The sequence below is a fragment of the Hemicordylus capensis genome, chromosome 1 (assembly GCF_027244095.1).
Source record: "Hemicordylus capensis ecotype Gifberg chromosome 1, rHemCap1.1.pri, whole genome shotgun sequence".
Lineage (NCBI taxonomy): Eukaryota > Metazoa > Chordata > Lepidosauria > Squamata > Cordylidae > Hemicordylus > Hemicordylus capensis.
In genome coordinates this window covers 222,921,423-222,940,699 of record NC_069657.1, presented here as the reverse complement: position 1 = coordinate 222,940,699, position 19,277 = coordinate 222,921,423, and the positions used below count along the sequence as shown (strand labels likewise).

General features: G+C 46.4%; 1 long non-coding RNA gene across 2 annotated transcripts in view; it reads right to left on the bottom strand.

Moving 5' to 3' along the window:
* Positions 1-1,180: 1,180 nt before the first annotated feature.
* Positions 1,181-19,277, bottom strand: part of LOC128339631 (uncharacterized) — a 107,185-nt gene continuing 89,088 nt past the window's right edge. The window contains exon 5 of one of the 2 annotated variants that reach the window (XR_008313141.1): positions 1,181-4,427. This is a non-coding gene — a long non-coding RNA (uncharacterized LOC128339631). The remainder of the gene's footprint in view (positions 4,428-19,277) is intronic. The other variant, XR_008313142.1, reaches the window with a different exon arrangement.

Genomic DNA, 19,277 nt, shown 5'->3' with positions numbered 1-19,277 from the left:
AAGCTGCACCATGATGACTCACAACTGCCAAAATGGGGTTAGCAGAGCACTCGCTCCGCTATACAAAATGGCCAAGGCACACTCCCAGCAGAGGCTGGCAGGGGGAGGGGGAACCACCGGAGGACACCCCCCCCCACGGGCACGGCAACACCCCACCAGAAGCCAACGTACCCAGCAGTAAGTTTTTCTTTTAAAAATATTTTTAAAAACTGTAGAACTCTGAGCTGGACCAGGGATTTGGCTTGACTTCGAGTCAAACTGGGCCTGGTCCAGCTCAAGGGTGAACTAGCTCAACCTCATGAGTGTTATTCCCTAGTGTTATTCATTATCATTATTATTAGAGGAGAGGAGAGCTGGTCTAGTGGTAGCAAGCATAGTTAAGCAGAGTCTGCCCTGATTGCATATGAATGGGAGACTTGATGTGTGAGCACTGCAAGATATTCCCTTTAGGGGATGAAGCCGCTCTGGGAAGAGCAGAAGGTTTCAAGTTCCCTCCCTGGCTTCTCCAAGATAGGGCTGAGAGAGATTCCTGCCTGCAACCTTGGAGAAGCCGCTGCCAGTCTGTGAAGACAATGCTGAGCTAGATAGACCAATGGTCTGACTCAGTATATGGCAATGTCCTATGTTCCTATGTTCCTATTATCAAGGATTATTGTTGCTGCTGTTAAACATATTTTTGTACTGCCTTTCAACAAAAGTTCCCAAAGTGGTTTATATAGCAAAAGGAAATGATTTCTTGTTTCCCGAATTGCTCACAATCACACACACACACGGCACCAGCCACAGTCACCAGTAGTGCTGCTGTTCTAAACTGAACAGCTATGCTGAACAGCCAGCCACCACTTTAAAAGGTGCCTCTTTGCCCCTTTAGGCAGGGTTCTTCCCTAAATATAAATTAAAACCAAACAAGGACAGATGGCGTGGATAGGGGGTTACACATGTCCTGAGCCTGGGGGCAGGCAATGGGAGAGAGCTAAGGATGGCAAATTTGTTGCATGCTTCTAATGTCCCTAAGAGATGAAGCATTGCTAAACAGCCCAGCAATCCTTGGGAGACCCAAGTCAAACTTTAAGGGCGGGGGGGGGGGATTAGAGAAAATGTGCACACCAAATGAGTTTTCTTCTTTTTACAAAAAGGGGGAGAGTCAACATATAGAGATGCCTTATTTGTTCATTGTAACTTTGTTTTTCTTTCTGAGAAAGCTTGACAGAAATTTACCATATGACTCCATCATATGGGAGTGGATTTGGGAAGTGCGAAAAAGAAAAAGGAGGAAATGGTACAGATGAATGCATAGGCAAATGGCAATAAACATAGCATCAAGCAAATTCAGTTAATTCAGAATTCATACAGAAAGAGGAAAGGGACTGTTCTCTAATTGGCATCGAATTAGATGTAACTGGAAGGGAATTCCCAACATTCCATTTTCCTTAGCCTGGTTATACACTGCCATCTGGAACAGCCATGCTGAATTTCCCTACCTCTCAGCTTTTTTTTTTTTTTTACCAGGGATGCTCCCTTACCATATCCTTTCTCCAGATGGTGTTTGTTTCTTTCACATACCAAAAATATGCCAAGCTCCCTCTCTTTTTAACTTCTGAAACTATTTGTGTATTTCTGTAATATCCTTACCCAATAATATTAACAATATATATTCTGATTCTAGTTCCATTAGCCCAGCAACTCTACTAGCAGTGCAACATGCCGACATCTTCCCTTTGCTCTGCCAGCTACCATCAGTGTGTTCACATTGGTATTTGTAAAATGAGTTGTACAACTTGCTTGACTTTTGTGATAAATGATGTGCTGCTTCCACTCTAATATTTTTAGCCTCAACAAGGCTGTAATGCTGAAGGCAATGACAGGAATTGTGTATTTAGAACAAAAAGAGAAATGTATACTTCATTAAGAAGAGTGATGTTGAGTCAGAGAATAAAATTTTAGAATTTTAATGTAGAGAATTGCAGCTCAATCTTATCTATATTACTGGGAGTTTGGGATTGTTAAATCTGGTTTGCAAATTCATTTGTAAAACAAATCACTAGCTGATGGGTCAGAGGTCCAGCTGAAGGTTTCTTAAATAGTTTCCTGACAACTTTGTTAAGGACTCTGCATCACTCCTGGGAGGGAGACTTCATTAGAAAACTTGTAAGACTCACACGTCCCTCCTGTGGGGAAGGACTAAAAGTGGCATCACTAGAGTTGCCATCCCCCCCCCCCCCCGGAATTCTGGGTTTCACCCAAATTTTAAGCATCTCACCCAGATTGCCTAGCCCACCCAGATTTCAGATTTCATTTTTAGAAAATGCTAAGCTCTAGCTCTTGTAGAAGCGGAGTTATAGAGCAAAACGTTCAGTCACTATTCTGCTCAAAAATGGTTTTCAAGCCAATTTACATAATATGCAAATTAGGCACCCGGATTTGGAAAGCCAGAATATGGCAACCCTAGGCATTACCATATCCACTTTCCCCTCCCCTGCAAGGTGTGTGTGTGTTAGGACTGTGTAAAAGAGAACAAGCAAGTTGCTGTGGGACCCAGAGCTGGGGATGAGATTTTAGAGGCTGGAATGTGGCAGCCCGTCAGAAGGCTGAGGCACCTTTGGTGCAGCCCTCTGGGGAACTGATGAAATCTGCTGCTGACCTTTAGGAATGTTATACTTTTTCCTAATGCTCAACATGTATATTTGTGTAAATACTACAAATGCACTACAAGTATCCAGTGATCTCTCCTTCAAGAGAAGCCAGGATCCAAGAAGTGCTGCAAATGTTTGGAACGTCTCACCTCTCTGAGAAGTAGGGCAACCAAGGCAGTGTAACAATATTTGCTTAGCAGGGTGCAAACTGGACAGATCTGTGGGAGACATGTGTGCATATGGGCCCCTGGTGGCGCAGTGGTAAAACTGCCGCCCTGTAACCAGAAGGTTGCAAGTTCGATCCTGACCAAGGGGCTCAAGGTTGACTCAGCCTTCCATCCTTCCGAGGTCGGTAAAATGAGTACCCAGAATGTTGGGGGGCAATATGCTAAATCTTTGTAAACCGCTTAGAGAGCTTCCAGCTATAGAGCGGTATATAAATGTAAGTGCTAAGTGCTATAATCTCTTGCCTCCCGCCCCCCTCCACCCTGAAAAGCAGCATCAGAGCTGCACCTTGCTTTCTGTTCCTGCCCCAGCTATATTTCCACACATGCGAGACAATATATGGGGTCCCAAATGCAGCCTCCAATGCAGTCTTTTAGTTTAAGGAGGAAGAAAGGTCAGCAAACTATTCATGTGTCACGCATGTATCATCTAACACTCCTATGGGGACTTACTCTGAGCATAAGGCCTTGTGGAGGGAGGGGGCTCTATATGGAAACTGCAGATGGCCAAGGGCTGGGCTTGTTCTAGTTAACTAGACTCTATTTGTGCTGGCTGAAGGAAGGGGGAAGGAGTTGAATGAGTGCATTATGATCTATGTCAACCCCTTTCCACAGGTGATTACTGTACTCTATATTTAAAGCTCAAGCAATCCCTTCGAGGAGCAGGAAGGTTTCTCTGAAACCTCCTGTGGCTCCAGAACAGAAGTTGCAGTACCAGGTCAGCACCAGTGACACCTGGATCAGTTATGTCTGGGGAGTAGAAGTTGTTATTGGAAGAACGCTCCTCCCCATAGTAACTGACATCTCTCACAGGGTGGAGTTACATTGGTGGGGTTGCAATGCTGGCCCAGAGTTTGAACCCTGAACCTCCAGTACAGTAGCTAACATTGGGTTGCTACTGCTGAAGAAACTATATGTGGATGCCACTGATTTCACTCTTCTCTAATGTCATTTGGTAGGCCTGTGCAAAATTCGATAAAATCTGAATCTGACTTTATTTTCCAAAAATCGGATTGGTAAAGTCTGAATTAATGCCGGCACCTGCAATGTGTTTTGGTGGGACTGTCACCCAGGGTCTAATAGTGGTGAAAATCATGTTTTTTATTATAGTTTTCTTTTTCTTTTTTTAGGGGTGAGGAGCTTGAGACAAAAGCAAAAGTTCAGAAAATTCATTGCTTTTAGCTTGTGATTTTTTTGAATCTCAAGAGAGAGGTCTGATGAGAGTGGTTTTGGAGGCAGAGGACTCTTGAGTGGCAGAGGGCAATGGCCAACGAAGGACCATTTCATCAAATGGCCTCATGTTTCTCCTCCAATCATTGTGCTGTGCGGAGGGACATAGAACTCTGACATAGATCTCTTTATTATCCTTGTGCAACAGATATCTGTGTCCTTTGTTAGCTTCTGACTCCTTGTGAGCAGTTGTGTGTGAAGGATTGCAGTTGGTGGTAGTGCTTTAATTTAGTATGTTGCTTCTTTCTTTCTTTCTTTCTTTCTTTCTTTCTTTCTTTCTTTCTTTCTTTCTTTCTTTCTTTCTTCATGATTATAAGAATGACACAATTAAAATATTAAGCTAAAAATATAAAACACATTGATTAAAAATTTAAAACACAAGCATAAAAACAGTACAAAAATGCAAAGAAGCAGCAGCAGAGACCATCATATAAAAGCCTGGGTAAAAAGCCAAGATTTAACATGCTTTATAAAATCTGTGATGGAGACCAAGGAGCGGATAGCCACTGGAAGAGCATTCCAGAGTCTGGGGGCAGCAACAGAGAAGGCCCTGTCCTGCATGCATGACAACCAAGCCTCCCTCGTTGTCGGCACCCAGAGCAGAGCCCCTTCTGATTACCTCTTCAAGCGGGCAGCAACCCTTGGGAGCAGGCGGTCCCTCAGGTATCCCAGGCCCAAACCGTTCTTTCCCAGTAGAACCCTGCCCATTCGCTGACCCACCTTGACAACTTGTGTTATGCTCTTAAGTTCTTCTCGCCCACCTTTGCAGTCTGTGTGCATTCCATGGTCCTCCTCATATGCCAGTGCCATGTCAGAGCCTATGTTTTCCTTGATTGAAGTCCAACAACAACAACAACACCACTCTCCGCCTGCCTGGGCTCTGCTGACCAACTCTGAATGTGCTCCAACACAGAGTGCCATAGTGCCCACCTGCAGCACATTGCTAAACCAAAGTGCTTCTTAGTCTGCCTGAAGCCAAGCAGGCTCCAACCAACCACCACCACCACTACATATCACCACCCCCACTCACTGCCTCCTGGGCTCCGCTGGCCAACTCTGAGTGTTCTCCAACACACGGTGCTTTGATCAGTACAGTTCCAGCACTCCATAGCCAGCCAGACATTCCTAAAATGTTGCAGGTTGCACTGAAAAGTGGGATGGTGCTCCATATGCTGCACAGTTTGGGCATATTTTTCTTAGACAGTTTCCCAAATGATTTCAAAAAAGCTTTTAATGGTTTGGCTGATTTCCTTGGGGAAAGATCCCCAGATTCCTGCCATCAAGGGCTATTTCTGTGCCCAATTTCAGAGCCCTACCCTGAACCATGTCAGAAATATAAGAGCTGGCATAATAAGGGGTGCTGTTACCCATTTTTATGAAGGCAAATTTCAGAATACTCCAAATGGGAATGGAATGAGGGTCCAAGAGGGGGGCCTAGTTTCCAGTATATTTTTTTTATTTCTTTGTTTTGAAACAAGCCAGTTCTGGCAATTCTTAGACTTGTTTTTTTAAAAAAATTAAATTAGCAAAAACTATCATAGGGTTGCCCAATCTGCTTCAAATTTCATACACTGTCTTCTGTCATCCAGTCCCTCATGTATGCCCAATATATAGTCCCCAGGGCCATCCCCTGAATTTTAGTGATTCCCCCCCCCCCATTTCCCCATTGACTACTACTGGGGGGAAACTGAAATTTTAGTCAGAATTCAGATTCAAATTCTGACTCTGATCTGATATCTAGCATTGCCAGAGGCCATAGATTCCAAATCTGACATTGTCAAAGTCGAATTGGGTCAGATCCACATCTGACTTTTCTGAACACACACAGACCTACCATTTGGGAGGAAGGTTCTAGAGTGTGTAGTGCCAGATATTCTTAGACACCAGTTATCTGGATCCTTTTCAACTTGGCCTTTTGCCTGGTTTTGGAATGGAGTAGAAGCTCTGGTTGCCCTGCTGGATGAGCTACACTGAGAGCTGGATGAGAAAGTGCATCCCTGTTAGTTCTGTTGAACCTCTCAGTGGTTCAATAACCATGGTATCCTTCTGAGCTGCCTATAAGAGATTAGGGTGAGAGGCACAGTCTTAGGGTGGCTGCAGGAATTCCTGGAGTTCTTAGAAGGTGGTAATGGGAGACTTCTGTTTGGCCCGATGGCGTATCCATTTTGTCTCCAATGTGATTCAAAATCTATATGAAACTACTGCGGGAGTTTGTCCAGAGTTTGTGGGTATGGTGTCACTAGTATGAAATGACACCTTGAGGCTATTCTCATGACCAGCTGAAACCGGGCTAAGGGAGCCCAGCCCTGTTTCGGCTGGTCAGGTGCTGCAACGGAGCCAAGCAGCTCCCAGGAGCCAACCCTCTTAAATCCCCTCCTCCGTTAAGCGAGGTTAGCAGGAGGAGAGCTGGTCTTGTGGTAGCAAGCATGACCTGTCCACTTAGCTAAGCAAGGTCTGCCTTGGTCTATTTATTTTATTATTTATTTATTTAGCATATTTTTATACTGCCCAAAATGCAAATTCTCTGGGTGGTTTACAGGACTGGGCAGTTTACATGGTTGCATTTGAATGGGAGACCACATGTGAGCACTGTAAGATATTCCCCTCAGGGGATGGAGCCACTCTGGGAAGAGCAGAAGGTTCCAAGTTCCCTTCCTGGCAGCATCTCCAAGATAGGGCTGAGAGAGATTCCTGCCTGCAACCTTGGAGAAGCCGCTGCCAGTCTGTGAAGACAATACTGAGCTAGATAGACCAATGGTCTGACTTGGTATATGGCAGTTTCCTATGTTCGTATATAATCCCATTTTCCTGGTTGTGTGTCACTGTGGCGTGGCTCCACACCATAGCGACTCACAAGTAGACCCTGATGGGGAGGCTACAACAAGCCTCCCAGTGTCAGTGGGCTCCCCAGAATGCCACGCACACTTGTGCAGGGGATTTTGGTACTTCCGGGGGCCAGGAGGCCCCAATCCCTGTCACCCTAACTGGCTCCGTGATTGAGCCGGTAATCCTGTTGGTGGCCTGCTTGTGTGCAGGGAGAGCAGGTCAAGCCTGCTCCCCCCGCAACCCCCCTTTTGGTGCTTCACAATGTTCGTGTGAAGCACCTCATTGTCTTTCCATCTGGGTCTAGCGAAGATGTGAACGTTCTAAATCAGTGTGTGAAGGGAAGGACTGGATGTGGAAGGGCTGCTATGGGCTTAATACAGATAAGATGGGTGCACTGATGGCAGGAGAGAGAACAGAACTGGAAAGAGTGGTTCAGCTTATTCTGGCAGGTATACAATTTGAGAGTACGCCTGGATAGATGGGTAGTGGCTGTGGCCAGGAGTGTTTTTGCCAGGCTTTATCTGGTGTATTAACGGAGCTTTTCCTAGAGGAAGTTGATCTTCACCTTGTGAAGCATGGATGACAGGAACACAGGATCACGTCTCCTCAATAATAAAGTGCAGATCAGGGGTTCCCAAAAGGAGAGACTAGTACCCCTAAGGGGTACTTGAAGGGCTCCTGGGGGTACTCAGAGCCTCCTTGCCTCCCCACACTTCATGCATCTGCGCTATTTGTTCCCTATCTGAGGATTGCTAATTTGAAGCCAATGCTGCCTCAGTGATGCATCGACTGCATAAGGGGAAGGAGGAGACCCTTCTTTCCTGTTCCTGATGGACTAACTGCATGCTGAGTTCAGTGGTACCCTCTCCTCAGCCTGACTGGCAGGTTTCAGAAAATTAAGACTGAGTGCTCCCGTTGAAATTAATAGGACAAGTACACTTGTTCCATTAATTTCAACAAAACTTCTTATAAGTAACTTAGAGTAACTTAGTGACTGTAGTAGCCTGTCTCCCTAATTGCAACACTTAAATATGTTTTGTGTGTGTGTGTGTGTGTGCGTGCGCGCACGCGCGCGCGCACACACACACACATGTTACAGGTATAAGATGGGCTACTCCTGTCCCTAGCTTGCTTAAAACCAGATTAAATTACTCATAGATTAATTCTATTATTTATATGTGTGTGTGTGTGTGTGTATTTTCTCTCTCTCTCTTGTACACCTAGAGGCATCCTGTTTTCTGATAATCAATCCAGCCCAGCTCTATTCAACACACACCATACATCTTCATAACTTTATCCTTGCCTCTTTTGGGCAAGATTCACTCAACCAGATTACATTCAAGTAGCAATGAGCTTCTTTGTCTTTCATGGAATCTGCTACCCTCTCAGTAGACAGTATGGTTTGGCAAGTGCCTCAGGGCATGTTTCAAGGCATAAGTACCTACGGCCAAAATACATGGCCTCAGAATTCCAAACCCATCACTGCGGAATCTGTTTGGATCTAAGCCTCCTTGCCACCTCTCTCCTTTCTTTACCGCCCCGCTTTCAAGCACTTTTCATGGCGAGCCTTAAGCTAGGCTCTGCTCAAACACCTTAGCCAAGCCGAGTGATCTCCAATTAGGACTTCAAACTAAATTATTGCCAGCCACATTCTTGTTTAGAATATTAGTTAAGATTTATTGCCTTGCCTAAAATTGAACGTTTGCATTCTGTACCCCCATATACCCTTAATAAAATGATTGTACTGTATTTTCTGCCTCCGTGTGTTTTGCAAGAGCTCAAACTTGCTCAGATTTGATACGGGAGCCAAACTGCTCCATCTAGCCAAGCTAATTTCCCCTCTCTAAGCCAAAAGCATAATTGAGATGTCTAGCCAGCATCTCAGGGCAGTTCTGGTAACAACTCATATGTAGTGTTGAACATAATGAAGCTCTTTACATAATCATATGAGAAGGCAACCCTCTTTTGTGGGGAGGAAGCCCAAAAGTGCTTACTTCCCCGCAGACTATCACACTTGGGGCTCTGGGCAGGTGGACTGGCAGCACAAACAAGCAGCAGCTCTCCTGCCGTCCACCCGTGCCTCACCCAGCAGCTCCGGAGGTCAGGCAAAGGGGAGCACCACCAAAGGGGAGTGCCCCCCTCGGAGCCCCAGTAATGCACCATGCAAGTTCACGGCGCATTTCTGGGATTCCCCCCTCCCCTTGAGTGTGCCCACCATGGCTGCTCACAGCCGCAGCTGACCGTGGATCAATTTAATGAGGTTAACAGAGTGCTCGCTCCATTCACCTCATTTAAGGGGGCGGCTACGTAGGCGGGCTTGCTGCTGTGGAGCGCCTGGGCTCACCCTCGAGCCCGCTGGTGGTTCTCACGAGCAAGCAAAACTGGACTGGGCTCCCTTAGCCCAGTTTTGCTCGTTGAGAATAGCCTTATTGTGTGAATGGCCGTATGTTTTAAGGCGAACACCTAAATTTTATCCAAGAGGTAGAAAAATCAGAACCCCAACAGTATTACTTATGCATAAAATATGGCACAATGTCATTTATAAAGTCCTCAGCAGAACCCCAGCAGTCCTCACAGCAACTATAAAAGCTGAATAAGAGGAATTAAAATGAGAACACATTAATTTAGAAGAATCCATGTGAGACAGACATTGGCATGCTCTTTTCTTCATTAGTTCTGAAGAGCAAAACAACCCCACACACTATTTATTTGAGAGAGAGAAATTATTGATTTGGTTTGTTAGTTTGATTCATGAGTTTTATTAACATAACATAGGCATTTTGATCCTGTCATGCTAATTTGGTACATATTTGGATTCATCATTAAGCAACTTTGAAAACTGACCAACTATTTTTACAATATTATGAAATCATTTCATGGTGCTTTAAGATGTGTTTAGAATTCGACAAAGTGAAAAATCTGTCTTTTAAGAACGAAAGCCCCTCTCTATCACTCTATCTAGTTATCTGTTAACACAAAATATTTGACTTAAGGTTACTGTCTCTTACCCACCTCTCTCTCACAGCCCAACATTGTTAAGCCAACTTCAAGTGTTGGTTAAGAATGTCAGGCTGTGGTGGATAAGTAACCAACATTCTCTGCTTGACATGCACCCATTTCTGGCTTCAGACATAACAGAAATAAAGGCAGTCTTTCCCACCGAGCACATGCTCAGGAAGCCAGGGCTCTCCCATATTTATTTGTCACATGTAAAGCCACCCATAGGATATTTGGTACTTTCTTCAAAGTCAGTGAACAGGAACTGGAGAGCCGTTATTGTGAGCGGAAGGCTCTTAAATTCCCACAAGAAGAAGTCTCCAATTTCCACAGACTCCTTGTACCCCCTCCAGTACCGGACCTGCAGCCAGCAGGGCAGTGGCAGCTGGTATGGGCAGGGCTGGGGAGCAGGAAAGGAGTAGTAGCCGCAGCTCATTAGCACTCGTGTTGCCCCATTCTGGCTCCCTCTCTGTCTCACCCTGCCACAGCGTTAACCCCAGGCATTCAGGCTGATATTCACCAGGTTGGGGATTGCAGTCCGCAATAATCTGGGCTGTGCTTCTCCTTTCGCTGTAGCCCATGCCACCTCCATCACTGCTACTGCTGCTGCAATGAGCTGGCTTCTCTGTTATCGCCTCCTCTTTCTGGAAGAACAAGTCAGTGAAGGTGAAGACAAATACTAGGGCTAGTTTGGCTGGCATGTTCTCAGTATTTGTCTTCTCTTTCACTTGTGGAAGGAGGAGGAGGAAACAGTGGGGAAGCTAGCTGGTTGTAGGAAGTGAAAAGAAAGGGCAAGTGGGGCAGTGGGGGGATAAGCATCACACTTGCCTGTTGTGTGCAGTGGCAGCCCAGAGTGAGGAGGGCAAAGGAGAAGCATCCCTCTGTGGGTCGGTGGGGAAGAGGAAAATCACTGTTTGCCAGTAAATTGCAGTGGGAGGCAAACCCACATTTCCTAAAATGGACCCATGAGATCCTGCTGGCACTCCTGGTTCCAATGGCTGTTGCTGGTGCCACTCTTGTGTTTCTTTTTAGATTGTTACTGCTACAACTACTACAACAAATGTGTACCACGTTTCAACAAAAGTTCTGGGTTCATACATAATGCCAAACCGGAGTTAAACAGGGCAGAGGTTGTAACTCTTGTACATCCAAATGCGTGGAAATGCAGTTCTGGGCTGAAAGTGTCCTCCGGTTTGCCTCGCCAAGCTCCAGTTTGTTCCTTTGGTTTGCATAAAGGTTCACCACTGAGACCTGAGGTTTGGCTGCCAAGGCATTATGTCTTGGCAGCCAAAGAACGAAAGCCCCTCTGGGTGCAGCCTTAATTCTGGGTGCAGCCTTAATTGCGGTTTTGTGCCGATTTCAAAACCACAACCAGAGAGTTGGCAGTGCAGGCCCACCCAGGGTTGTGGCTGCTCCATGACTTTGGTGCTTCTTGCCGGCCGCCTTTCAGAGAACCAGCCCTGCCCCTCCTGTCAGCTATCCAGCTATAGAGTTGCCAGGCAGCAGGGATGCCGGAACACCCCACTGCAGCCTTGCCATCCTCTCAATGGGCATTCCCTGTATCATCTCCATCCTTTGGACCCCGCTCCCCACTCCTGGCAAGCAGGAAGGGGGATGAGATGACAGGAAGGACATTAAGTTATTTGCTCCCTGATAAGGAAGCGGCAGTGGTGTATGTACACAAGCACAAACACTGCAGGTGACAACATAAGCAGGGCACCCCATCACAGCGCCGGCAGGGGAGCAAAGGGCAGGGGGGATGCCCGGAGTCATCTCCAAAAGGCAGCAGCAGGCAGGGATTCTCGAGCAGCCAAGTTTATTTGTTTGTTTGTTTGTTTACGAGAAGGTAGGGGGAGGGGGCCCCAATCCCTTTCTGTTGGAGATTATTGGCCCCTAGGCTTATTCATGAGAAGAGCCATCTGAGAGAGAAAAGAAGAGGGTACACTGAAGTTGTAGGGGGAGAATGGCAGTTCTGTCCCCAAATAGCAGAGCAAAACCAGTTTTGGGAGAATTCAGCCAAGCAAGAGGTCTGGAGACAGTTCTTTAGTATTGAAGAACAACGAGGATTTATTTAGAAGTTATGAAAGGATAAGAAAGCTGAGCTTAAGGCTGAAAGGGGAGAGAGACTAAACAAACAGCCATCTCTGGAGAGACAAAATGGAGACTAACACTGGAAGAAGAAAGAGGGAGGAGTCCAGCACTTTTATCCATGACCCTAACCTGCCCCCCCCAGTGGTCATTATGAGACATTGCAGCTGAGAGCTGATGCTGCCAGAGTCCTAGCTCCAATAGAAGTAACTTAATCTCATGGACTGCTCTCTAAAGATAGTGGCAAACCTTGGGGACTCGACATGGAGCCTGGATGCTCTATGCAAGAAAGCTGTGGGGATGGGTACACGGGCAACTGTGGTCAAGTAGTTGTCAAAACGTGCCCTGCCAGCCTGTGTGCCCACTTCGGGTTGCTCATTCTTGTCCATGGCCCCAAGCGGTGACCCCGCTGTCCTGGGGCCGCTGAAATCCAGAGCTCCCCTTTTCCTGCCAATCCCCATGTTGGGAGATCTGCATATAGCACAGCACCATTCCGGACCTGGGAATTTTGAATGAGTGTAAAGGAATATCAAGGAACCCAGTGTCTCCACCACCTGTGCACATGGGCATGCCCTGACACATGGACCCTGTGCCGGTGGTGGTGGGGGCACTCCTGTCCAGGTTTAAGAGGCTGCCACAAGCAAGGCTTGTGGAGCTGCCGTTGTATTTTTTGTTTTTTATTTTGCACAGAAAGATTGGGGAAGGGGGGTCCAGCTACTTCCGGGGGGGGGTGTTCACTCCCTAGGCTTGTTCATGAGCAAGGCTATTCCCCAAGGTAAGTAGTGCTCTACTAGGAGACAGCACCACTACTATGAGCCATCTAATGGCGCAGTGGGGAAATGACTTGACTAGCACGCCAGAGGTTGCCAGTTCAAATCCCCGCTGGTATGTTTCCCAGACTATGGGGAATGCCTATATCGGACAGCAGCAATATAGGAAGATGCTGAAAAGCATTCTCTCATATTGCGCGGGAGATGACAATGGTAAACCCCTCCTGTATTCTACCAAAATAAAAACACAGGGCTCTGTGGCACCAGGAGTCAGCACCAACTCTACGGCACACTTTACCTTTACTATGACTGTGAAGATAGATTCATCCAATTGCTGGCAAGAGTGCCAGGCCATGGGTACACCCCCACACACCTCATGAGAAGAACCATCAGATGGGAGGATAAAGAATTGCCGGGCATAATCTCTAATGACAAGGCATCCTCTTCTCCTACAGACAGCTCCTTCACAAGAGTTACAGGCCATTGGGCCTCTAAATAGAGCTAGGTTGCTGTGTGGAGGGAAGACATGAGGAGGGGTACCTTGGAGCCTGCTTTCCAAGTCTGGTGACTGCTGCCAAGTTGCTGTTGGAGCATACCCCCTGCAAGACCATCTGCCCATGTGGACTTGTGTACCCTTGCCTACACCCTTGCCTGCACCCCCAAAAGGGTGATCTCGCTGTCCTGGGGCAGCAGGAAACCGGGGTTCCCCTCTCCCAGTAATCCACACGCCCACAGATCTGCAAACAGTGGCACACCAGACTGAAACCGGGAAATTTGAATGGGTTTAAAGGTCCATCCCTGAACCAGGTGCCTCCTTCTGTCAGCTCCACTAGTTTGCAGAGGTTGGGTGCTCATGGCTATAAAGGGCAGCCCCAAGCAGGGATTTTTAACAGCAAAGTTCTATTTTTTATACAGAAAGGCTGGGGAAGGGGGACCCAGCCCCTTCCCTTTGGACAGTTTGTACTCCCTTGGCTTACTCATGAACAGGGCCAGTTGCTGAGGCTAGTAGTTCCCCAGTAAGTGGCAAGTGCACTTCTGCTGCAAAGACAGGGCCACCTGACAAGGGGCGCACTGCTCAATAATGAGAGTGAAAGGCCATGGGGACACGACCTTCAAGCTCATGAGAAGAACCATCAGAGGGGAAGAGAGAAAATTCCCAAGGAAATTTAGTCATGATGCCTAATGGCAAAACATCCCTTTCTCCCACCAATCACTCCCTTATGGGAGTGTCAGGTCACTGGGGCTCTATATCGAGAAAGATTGCTGTTTGGAGGGAAGCTGTGGGAGGGGTGTCCTGGAGACTGCTTTCCCTGTCTCGGCAGTGGCCACCAAGTAGCTGTCAGAGTGTGCCCCCTGCCAGCCCACCTGCCCATATTGACGTGTGCTTCCTTGCCCGTTAACATAGGAAGCTGCCATATACTGAGTCAGACCATTGGTCCATCTAGCTCAGTATTGTCTTCACAGACTGGCAGTGGCTTCTCCAAGGTTGCAGGCAGGAATCTCTCTCAGCCCTATCTTGGAGAAGCCAGGGAGGGAACTTGGAACCTTCTGCTCTTCCCAGAGCAGCTTCATCCCCTAAGGGGAATATCTTGCAGTGCTCACCCATCAAGTCTCCCATTCATATGCAACCAGGGTGGATCCTGCTTAGCTTAAGGGGACAAGTCATGCTTGCTACCACAAGATCAGCTCTCCTCCCAAACCGGCAACCCTACTATGCCAGAGTCACTTTAAAACAGGTCCCACTCTCCCATGATTCCCTGTGCCAGCAGATCGATATATGGCATGATGCCGAACCGGGACCTTGAATTCTGAATGGGTGCAAAGGTCTCTTCCTGTGTCCACCCTCCCCTCCATTCATGCAGCCAGGACCTAGCACATGGAGTGTGTAGATGTCTTTTGGGTGTGTGAAAGTCTCCATTGGGAATGAGAGTGGGGAGGTTTAGGGGGATGTGTTCTATCTTTTACCATTGAGATTTGGGGGCCCTACACAAATGGGGCTCCTTGGGTACATGGCTGGATGACTGGCTCAATTCATGAGCTTGCAGACTGTGGGTGGGGCAGCACCCTTATTAGGGCATAGACTTTTCCAGAAGACTGGCCTCATGAGAGGGTGAGCCCACTTGGCAGCAAACTACCAGACAGCAGGATTTTGGTTGGGTCTTCATGGACTGCTTTGCCAGGGTCAGCCCTGGAGACATCTTCCCAGGTTACAGTGGGATAGACCCCCCACCTACCCAGCATCCTTTGCCCTCCCTCATCTACATATCCTCCCTAGAACATCTCCATGTTCTCCTCCCCTCCCTCAGTTAGGGAGCACTGCTAATTAATATTGTCTGGAGACATGGAGTCCAAGTGCCATAGTAGTTTATTTAGGAAATCCATCAGGGAGATAGATGGAGACCTACATGCTTCATTTCTAGCTACATACAGGAAGAGGGAATTGAGAAGAAGGAAGTCTCTCCAAGTGAGAGAAGGAAACCTGAGCTTATCAGTCTAACAAAGGGGAAGTAGAGTAGAGAAAGCCTGGTCAAAGAGGAAAGGCCCTTACTGGCTGTCTCTACCACTAATGCCCATTGTCTAGGGGGTCAATAGGGTTGCTGGTGCTAAACCTTGATGCCATCAAGAGATGCATCTCCAACAAAAGGTGCCTCTTTGCTCAGTTAGCCAGGTAGTTATCCCAATTAACAAGAAAATTGATGGAAGCAGCTAAGCAGATAAACTTACAATAGTTTATGTCATGAGCTATCATTGGACTATATTACATAAAAGAGCGGGGGTGGGGGGGATTCCAAGATATACTGTATTGTAAAATAACATTTTATACATTAAACCATAACATTTCTAATGGAATGCACTGTAGTAAAAATCAATTTTGTGTACAAGATCCCCAGGTTGTACATTAGGAGGATTTTCCTGCCATCCATCACAGTAGGGAGTATACTTCACAGACTGATGACATTATTTTAATTATGCTGATGTTTCATAGTGCACTCTGTACTACCTGAACAGAGTATTAATACCCTGCAGAGGTAGTTATGCACAAGAAAACTACAGAATATAGAGGATCAATTGAAAACAGATATATTTAGCAAGATTATAAAGAAAAGAGTGTTGATTAGTAGTGATTAACTATACAAGTAGGAAAAATGCAGTGATTAGAGTTTAGAATTTATATACAAGAAAGCTGTGTTTTACATTTTGGGGGGCTGGAATCTGCTTGATATGCGAGTTTATCTATGCTATTTATTTCCATTTTGAGTGCTTGCTTCAGTAAATGAAAAATCTGAAGGCAATGATTTTTATGCCATACTTGTTTATATGAAATGTGATCTCTAAGTGAAAAAAATAGATTTTTCTCTCTTTTAGCCATTAATGTTCTTGGAGTCATTAAGTTTTCTAAAAATAATCTCCAGAGGGTGATGGCTTTTGCTTATTCATTACTCAATCTTTAGCTCAAAGAATTCTATTTTAATATTATAGTTTTTGAGACATGCTGCACATGGAAAATAACTAAGTAAAGATTACTTAGTTTTAGCAAAACTTTGCCACAGAAGCGGTTCAAACAAGCAGCCAGACCCACTGGCATGGGCAGCCCTGCCTGGGTTTGGCTGCCCGTGTGAAGTGGCAGGATTAGGGCCAAACCTGGTGCTGCCTGCCCCACAAGCCCAAGTTTTAACCAGGGCTTTAAAGCAAACGTGCCCTTTACCCCAGGTACGGGGTCGTGTGTATACTCAGGCTACACGCAGGTTGAGCGCACACAGAGTTGGGTGCCTAGAGCATCTGACTCATGGGAGAATCCTTCAATGCACCATGCTGCTTGCGCAGTGCATCTTGGGATTGCTGGAGGCTGGGACTTGTTTTCCCAGCCTCTAGCGATCTGTGCTGCTCTGAGCAGAGTGTATCATGTGGACATGCGATGGCACGCTGAAAAGGAGACCATTGATCGTCTGGGGGAAGGTAGGTTCATCCCTGCCTTCCCTTCCCCTCTCATGGTTATGTATACGACCTTAATATGTACTGTAATCGCACTAAGGTTTGGTTTGGATGCAACATGACAGCAAATTGTAGTTCAGTTAAAACAAATAAGCCAACTTTTTTTTTGTTACGAAACTCAGTTTGTTGGGCCAAATTGAACCTTGGATTAATTTCAGAGGTATGTTCAGATGAAAAAACAAACTGAGGAGGATGAAATTCAACCGAGGTTCCACATTGCATCTGAACTGGCCCTCACTCATAAGGCATTCAAGCAGAACCATGATTTATTTCATCTAACTGTGGTTAGTTTTCATGTCTGAACTCATGCCAGTCAACACATCATAATTTATTTCAGTCAAACCGCAATCTCAGTCCAAGATAAGAATTGGTTTGTTTGTCCTAACCATGGTCTTGTGTGATGTCTAGGCCCACTATCATGGTTTAATCTTGGTTTGTTTCCAGTCTCACTGACTGCGGAGAGGGAGCTCCCCCTTACGTCCAATTTCAGACAGAAAAGCAGGGGGAGTGGAAGGGGGAGCAGAACTGCTGGTCTACTGGACCTGTAGTTCTGTGTTACATGAAAATATGGCCAGTCTCTCTGATCTGAGGATAGGCAGAGAGAGATGCAGGGCAGCCCCAAATTAGAGTTGAAAAGACACAAAGGGGAAAGGAATGCAAGCTCTCTTCCTCTCTGGTATAATGAGAAGAAATTTCAAGGCCAAACAAAACTTCTCACCTCATTTCCTCCCAGCCACTATCAGAAGAGTGAGTAATGCCAGACAGTGTCTTGTGCTCTCCTCCCTCTCTATTCAGGTGATTGCCCTTGTCAATTTCTTTATGAACATCTCTTTGTCTAAAGCAGGGGTTCTCAACCTTTGGTCCCCAGATGTTATTGGACTTCAACTCCCATAATCCCCAGCCCCAATGGCCTTTGATTGGGGATTATGGGAGTTGAAGTCCAACAACATCTGGGGACCCAAGGTTGAGAACCCCTGGTCTAAAGGAGCATTCAGGGGACCCATCCTAGCATAACCTAATCAATGTTGGAAGTGAAGGACTTTGCACTGTCTCATGTTGCAATGACAGAGGGGGACAGACAAGAGAGACAGAGGGCTAGAGAGGTCAAGACTTTGGTCATCCCTTCTCTACTGCTTCGACACTATCCTTTTGGTATGTAGATTGCTATTCTTAGGGACTTCCTTCCTGCCTGCCTGGCCACTTCCTCTTCCTTCTCTTTCCTTTCTTCTCCCTTGCAACATGCAAGCTCCTCTCTCCCTGCACCATGTGTGCAGAGATGCAGAATCCATCTCCATCCAGCTAGCTAGCTAGATTAGAGATCCCATCTCTCCACTTTACTATCTAGAATGGAGTTCACTAATAAATACTCCTTATATTGATCTGAAACTATGAACTGGCTCCAAGTTCTTTTACTCTTAGCATACACGCATGCCTGGGCAGACTCCACTGTGTTGTGCCTCTGTGCACTCTTGCTATATTAGAAGGGTATCTCTTATCAGAGAGAATTCCCAACAGTCAATACCCAATATCCATGACTTTTGGAGAGCGAGAATCCTAAAGTCACTAGAAATTCCTTAACGCGGCCCCTTATCAGTCTCCTCCATCGAAACTCTTCCATCCTGCCTCAGGTCTGTTTCAGCCTATAAACACCCCCTCCCCCCACCCAGCATAATGCCACCTTTCCGCCACACATGCCACCCTTGCTGCCTGTATGCTCACGTATACCCTGCCATCAGACTCTGTGCCCCACGCTGCCTGATGTACCCCATTGCTCGCCTGGGAGATGGAGAGCTAGACACAGGTGGTGACGACAAATGGCTTCCCTCTTTCTCTTTCTTTCACCCTCCAGCTTCTACCCCCCTTTCCAGCACTGTAACTGGGTAAACGTGCTTCAGGATTAATCACCCCCTTTTTACTTTCTGTTCCCCTGTCACCCCTCCATAAAGCAACTCTTTGTTTTCAAGTACATGTGTCTATCCTCCTTTATTCCTTCCAGTACACTCACACCACAGCCACTTTTATCACAGGACTTGATTGCTGTTTGTTGGTCTGCACCATTTGATGCTAGTTTCCCCCCACTTGAGCAAAGCATAGCCATGGGCCGTGATAGCTGACACATGTCCGTGCAGACCTCTTAACATTGGGTGAAGCTAGAAGTTCTTTCCCATGTTCTCTACAGGAGCCTCCAGTGCTTCACTTCCTTTTCATAAGTTATGGATGAGGGAGGTGGCTGATGAGTTTCATGGCTCTGAGCAAATCACTGAGGGCCTACACCTCGTGGGTTACCCCCTCATGATGCTGTTGTGTAGCAATAGCTTTACCCTTAACAACTCTAATAAATGGAACTACTTCTTAATCAAGGTGAAATTAGGTATACAATACTGATTGGTTTCTCTTTCACATTCCCAGCATACTTGACTGTGCACACTTAAGATAGGAGGGTGAGGATTTGACCTCTAACCATTGCCATATGGGAAGCACAAGCATTGCACAAATAAACCCCAATGTACACATCA